The following is a 7,113-nucleotide window of genomic DNA, read 5'->3' as shown; positions in this document are numbered from 1 at the left end:
GGTTCCCACGACTACCTCCTCGGGTTTGACTAATTTGCTAGAGCGGCTCGCAGAACTCAGAGAAACCCTTTACTTCCTAGAACACCAGTAGATTAATGAAAGGATATTGCTCAGGAGCAGCCAGATGGAAGAGATGCACAGGACAGGGTCTGGGGGAGGGGAACCATGCTTCTGTGCCCTCTCCAGGTGTATCCTCTCCCCAAACCTCCGTGTGCTCACTGACCCAGAAGCTCTCTGAATCCCACACTATTGGAATCTTCTTCGTGTAGGCACAATCAATCATTAACCCATTTCTGGCCCCTCTCCCTTCTCTGGAGAATTGGGGTAGAGGGGTGGGGCGCTGAAAATGTCAAACTTCTAAAAATGGTTGCGTCTTTCTGCTGAGCAAGACTCATCCAGAAACCCAGCCACAGTCTCCCTTGTTAGAACAAAAGACATTCTTAACACCCGGGAAATTCCAAAGGATTTCGGAGCCCGGTGTCAGGAACCAGGGTCAAACACAAATATTAGAACAGAGCGTGCTCCTAGTGCTCTTGTCACTTAGGAATTTACAAGGGTTTTGGGTCTGTCCCTGGAACAGGCAGCAGAGACCAGTATGTATTTTCTCTGATCGACCTGGTGAGACCTTAGGGCCTCTGTGATGCTTATACACATTTTATATTTCCATTTATTTCTACACTACATGAATGGCTATTTAATTAATTAGCCAATCAACTAACTAACAACTTTAATTCCTGGTGCCAGGCACCAAATAGGCACTCCCTAAAAATTTACCAAGTAAACAAGTAAGCTGACATTCTAAGAGCTTAGGGGAACTCCTAAGGTCAGACAGCTGGAAAAATCAGGGTGAGGATGGGTTTCCACGTCTTCTGATCACCTTTCTATTCAAGACCATGCCTGGATAAGGACAGGAAGAGGCTCTTGAGGCTTTAGAACAATCTCTCAGATTGGAACCAGTGTCTGACCGCTGAGGTCTGCGGCATCTTCGGGTAACAATGTCGTCTCCCTCCAGGGTGTCTTACTGGACTGTTTTCCTGGGGATCTGAGTCTCACGAGGGGATGTCTCCTCACGAGGGGATGTCTCCTCACGAGGAGGATCCCCAGATGACCTGCCTCACAGAAGGCAGGAGGTGCACCCTGGAGCAAGAGACATGGCCCCTTTCTTATTATGTTGGGTTTAGTTGCCATTTTTCCTTAATTAACTCACTTAGTCTTCATTAAATGTTACCTCCAACCCAGCGGTAAGTGGAGACGGAGATGCTCACATTTCTTGTTCATGAAAAAATCAGCCTTCGAAAGCATTTTGTTTCTCTTCTCCTCTGACATTTCATACGTGCCTGAGCAGTTTGGGGCTCTTCTAATATAGACGATATATCTAATATAACATATTTTTTTATGTATATTTTTTACCCTTGGTCAAAAATCAATAAACTGATCAAATACAGCACAGAGCTGGTCAGATGGCAAAAACTTCAAGGACAGATTTTTAGGGGAAAACGCTCAGACACTTCTTGGTGACAAGTCTCCAGACATGGCAGCCTTGGGGCCGGTCCCCATTGCTGTCAGGAAACGTGCTATGAAGGTAGAGGAGCTTGTCCTAGTTTTCGCTGTTTTTTACCAGGATGGGAGGCCGGCTTGCTTCAGGAAGCCCAGTTCTTCAGTGGAGGAGGCTGGAATGGCATAGCTGAGTCATAGGGTATCTGTCACCAGCCTCTTTTTCAAAGAATATTAAATTCCGGGGAGAAACTTACGGAAAAGGAACCTAAGAGCCCACGAGAACCCGTTATCGCTTGGACAACCCATTCCTGGTCAGTCAGAGAAAGAGTTCAGCAGGGAGCGAGAGTTCTAGTCCCTCCATGCCCTCACCACCTCTTGGCATGGCTGGTCTTCTTAATTTGGGGCATTCTCATCAGTATGCAGTAACATCTTTGTTGGGGTTTTAATCACACTTCCCTAGTAACCAATGATGGCGAGCATCTTTTCATGTGTTTATGCTGTGGACTGTATATGTCTGCATCTCCCCCTGAATTCAAATGTTGAAACTGAATCCCCAAATACAATGATATTTGGAGGCAGGACCGTTGAGGGGTGATTCCTTACGTCATGAGAGTCGAACCTCATGAATAGGATTAGTGCCATTACAGAAGAGATCCCAGAGAGCTCCCTTTCCCCCTTCTGCCTTGCGGGGACACAGTGCCAAGGGACGGGCTGTGACCCAGGAAGAGGGTTCTCACCAGACACCAGGTCTGCCAGCTCCTTGGTCTTGGACTTCTAGCCTCCAGAACTATGAGAAATAAGTTTCTGTTGTTCAAGCCCCTGGTCTGTGGTAATCTGCCATAACCACCTGAATAGGACAGCTTATCTGTTATCCATATTGAGAACTGGTTTTAAAGATGGGATCAGGAACCGCATGTTCGTGTGAAAAAACCAGTGATGGAGGAGACGGAGGGAGTGGGGAGTGGAGAGGTGAACTTGCGTGGGCAGGAGGGGATGGGGAACGAGGTGTGCTTGGAGGGCCTGGCCTAGAGAGGATGTGGCTGGTCCTTAGAGGTGAGGCACAGATGCAGGTGTGTGGATGACAGGTGCTGGGGTCTGATGGAGGGCAGAAAGCTCTCTTCGGATGGTTTCTATTTTCTCAGTGAAGGCAGAAGCAAGGCCAAAGGCGGAGAATGAAGAGGTTTGAGGTTTGAGGAATGTTGGGGTGATCTCGGTGTGTTGTTGGAGAGATAGGAGGGGGACAGGGATGTAGAGCATGGTTTCCTAGCAGGAAACGTCCCTTGCAGGATGCACTGCGGACTTAGGAGGACCTGCAGAATGTGACAGGCTCTGTCTGTAGTTTGATACCAACTGGATCTGACCTGGGATTCCCATTAACCAAATTTGGTGTCATCGTGACCCAGCCACCTGATCGTGTCACCTGGAGCCTCTTTGTGAGTGCTTCAGCTGTATTTTGGCCAGTATCAGCACAACTGAGCAGTATGATTGGCAAACGCCTGAATTATTCATGTTTTTGACCTATTCTAACGAGAACTTCGCCCAAAAGACTAAATTATTAAGCACCCGGGGGTGATCTTGCAGCATGCTGTCTAGAAAACCGGGACGCGGTGAGTTTTGCTTCTTAAGGGAGTTGAGCCTTTACTAACGATTCACAATGGCTCCCCAAATGAAAGATGGTGATGCTAACAGAAGAAAATTAAATTCAGGAAACAAAACATACTCAGCAGTGCCCTGGGAGCCCGTGATAACAATTGGGCACTTGGACAGCACATACCCTGTGCACTGAGAGAAAGTGAGTCTAACTATAAACATAAATAAAGGGGGGATGACAATTCTGAAATCTTGGGTTCTCCTATTCATCTTTGGAAAACAAAATCAATACACACATTGAGATGTGCCAAAATTTTAATGATGGTATAGTTGTCTAGTTTTTGCTCTCCGTGTAGGTAAAGATTTTAAAGCATTCCCAAAACTAGAGGTCAATTTTTTTAAAGATTTTATTTATTTATTTGTCAGAGACAGAGGGAGAGAGAGTGAGCGAGCACAGGCAGACAGAGAGGCAGGCAGAGGCAGAGGGAGAAGCAGGTTCCCCGCCGAGCAAGGAGCCCGATGCGGGACTCGATCCCAGGACGCCGGGATCATGACCTGAGCCAAAGGCAGCCGCTTAACCAACTGAGCCACCCAGGCGTCCCTAGAGGTCAATTTAAGGGCTATTGCTGAATATTGTATGTATTTGTGCAAAATTCCAGGGCTAAAATTTTCCATATAAACAACACTGGGCTTTCCTTATTTGTACTCAGGAACTTCTAAGGATATTGGGTATTATTAAAAGAACATCACATGCATACTGAAACAAGACTTTCTGTTGAGCAGGGAGCCTGGCCCAGGCGGGGGGGGTGGGTGCGGCTCGATCCCTAGACCCCAGGATCATGACCTAAGTTGAAGAAGGGCACTTAACCAACTAAGCCACCCAGGCATCCCTTTTCTCTCTAGTTCTGTGTATGTTTGGAAATTTACAAAACAAAGATTAAAAATATATCAAAAGACCCTCTTCTCAACTGAACTTAGAAATAAGCAGGTTAGACTCTCCGAACTGAAATTAAACCTCCATGAATTTCCTGTTTCTCGGACTTCATGTTTCGGTAGTTCCCAACAGACCAAAGCCAAGATTGAAGCAAGGTCTCAAAGAGGTGTTTATACACCTATGTTCATCATGGATGTTTGTACGTCACATCCACAAAAGCTAAACACGGAAGCAACCCAAGTGCCTATCAACCAATGAAGCAATAAGCAAAATGGGGTCTATTAATACAGTAGAATATTATTCAGCCTTAAAAAGGAAGGAAATCCTGCAATATGGTATCGTGTTGACAAAGTTTGAGGACATGATGCTAAGGGAGATAAGCCAGTCACAGAAGGACAACTCCTGAGCAATTCCATCTATGTGAGGCACTTGGAAGAGTGAAAATCATAGAGACGGAAAGTGGAATAGAATGGCGGTTGCCAGGCTGGGGTGTCAGTGTTTAATGGGGACAGAGTGTCAGACTTCCAAGGAGAAAGAGTTACGGGATGGACAGTTGTGGTGGCTGCATGACAGTGTGAAGGTGTTGATTACCAGTTAAGAGGTACACTTAGAAACAGTTACGGAGGTAAATGTTATGTTCTGTGTATTTTAGCACAATAGAAAAGGAGCAGAAGCCAAGATGAAGACAAAATCAAAATATCCCACTTGAGGGGCGCCTGGGTGGCTCAGTGGGTTAAGCATCTGCCTTCAGCTCAGGTCTCGGTCTCTCTCTCTCTCTCTCTCTCAAATAAATAAATAAAATCTTATAAAAAATAAAGTAAAATCTTTTTTAAAGATGTTTTATGCCTTTAACGTCATTTTTACACCTAGTACTCTTTATTTCATTTTTACATAAAATCCAGTCCAGCGTACTTTTCATCTCTGGAAGTTGTTGGAGTCTTTTGTATGGCTTTTGTGCTTGCTCTAAGTCTGCTTATATTTTTCCTCTATCTTTTGACCATATCAAGTATAGTTGTAGTAACTATTTTAATGTCTTCATCTCTTCATTCTGTCTGTGTCATTTCACTGGATTGATTTGTCTCCTCGTGATGGGATGTAGTCTTTGCCTCTATGCATGTACAGTTTTTTTTTAATTAGATGCCAGATATTGTGAATTTACCTTGTTGGGTGCTAGATATTCTTCCAATAAGACATATCTATATATCTATATCTATAGATATCTCTCCCTCTCTCTTTATATATATACATATATATATATCAAACTATATATATATATATACACATATATATACATATACATATATATGTATATATATACATATATGTGTGTGTGTGTGTGTATATATATATATATCTCAAACTATTTCCAAGTAACTTAACTACGTTCCAGAACAAAGCTCACTCTTGAGAGAGAGAGGGAGTGAGCTTTGTTCTGGGACGTAGTTAAGTTACTTGGAAATAGTTTGATCCATTTGAGGCTTGCTTTTTTTTTTTTTTAAGGTTTTATTTATTTATTTATTTATTTGACAGACAGAGATCACAAGTAGGTAGAGAGGCAGGCAGAGAGGGGGGGGGGAAGCAGGCTCCCCGCGGAGTAGAGAGCCTGATGCGGGGCTCGATCCCAGGACCCCGAGATCATGACCTGAGCCGAAGGCAGAGGCTTTAACCCACTGAGCCACCCAGGCGCCCCGCTTTTTTTTTTTTTTAAGATTTTATTAATTTGACAGAGATCACAAGTAGGCAGAGAGAGTGACAGAGAGAGAGGAGGAAGCAGGCTCCCTGCTGAGCAGAGAGCCTGATGTGGGGCTCAATCCCAGGACCCTGGAATCATGACCCGAGCCGAAGGCAGAGGCTTTAACCCACTGAGCCACCCAGGCGCCCCGAGGCTTGCTTTTAAGATTTGTTCGGGGAGCCTGGGTGGTGCAGTTGGTTGAACGTCCCGCTCCTGGTTTCGGCTCAGGATGTGATCTTGGGGTCAAGAGATCGAGCCCCATGTCAGGCTCCAAGCTCAGTGCGGACTCTGCTTGAGATTCTCTCTCTTCCTCTCCCTTTGCCTCTCCCCCACTTGTGTGTGCTTTCTCTCTTTCTCTCTGTCTCTCTCAAATAAATAAATAAATCTTAAAAAAAAAAAAAAAAAGATCTGTTAGATGGAACTGGAGACATCTTTAGGGCCGCTTTTGCCACCACTGAGGCAATGCCCTGCTGGACACTAGACCGGATGCCTGTGTGTTATGAAGTTTTTTTTACTCTGGGGGGAACATAAGTTATTCCCAGCAACTTAAGGGCTTCTGCCTGCTAATTTCACACGCCTTGTCCCTCTGGCCCTGGGTAATGTCCTCCTATGCCTGTGCTGCGGACTCTAGAGGGTTCCTGCAAATTTCCAGAGCTGCCTTTCTCAGCACCTTCTGCCCTGCAAACTCTAGCTGTGTTCGCCTCCCCTAAACTCTCAACCCCCGGAGACTGCCAGGCTCTGCCTGGGAACCCCTCCTCAGCACACCACAGCCTGGAGATATTTTGCCTCCCTCGTGTGCACTCACTCAGGGGTCCCTGTCCTGAGTTGCCTGTTGACTGGTGTCTTAAAGCCGCAATTTCATACATTTGGTATGAAATGGTGTTGCAGCTGTTTAAGGCAAGCAGGTTAATCTTGTCTGTTTTTATCTTGGCCAGAAGTGGAGAAAGGCTTCACAATTTTTTAAAGAATTCTAAGTTCTTAGAAAGGGAATTTTTGGTTAGAGTATATAAAGTATTACGGCTTTTGATAATAAAATGAAATTTAAAACATTTGTATGTGAAGGCATCTGGGTGGCTCAGTCGGTTGGGTGTCTGACTCTTGATTTCCCATCAGGTCATGATCTCAGGGTCCTGGGATTGAGCCCCAAGTTGGGCTCTGTGCTCAGTGGTTAGTCTGCTTGAGGATTCTCTCTCCCTCTCTGCCACTCCCTCCTGCTCTCTTTCTCTCTTTAATGAATAAATAAATCTTTAAAAACGTGTGTGTGTGTGTGTGTGTGTGCGCATGCCCCAGAATATTTATTTCCAGAGGAGCTCCGAGTTCTCCAGACCCCTTCTCTGTTAATGGGCATACATTTTGCAGC

The sequence above is a fragment of the Lontra canadensis genome, unplaced genomic scaffold, assembly GCF_010015895.1.
Source record: "Lontra canadensis isolate GAN:19392208 unplaced genomic scaffold, GSC_riverotter_1.0 scaffold45, whole genome shotgun sequence".
In the NCBI taxonomy this organism is placed as follows: domain Eukaryota; kingdom Metazoa; phylum Chordata; class Mammalia; order Carnivora; family Mustelidae; genus Lontra; species Lontra canadensis.
Note: the sequence above shows the minus strand (reverse complement) of the source record.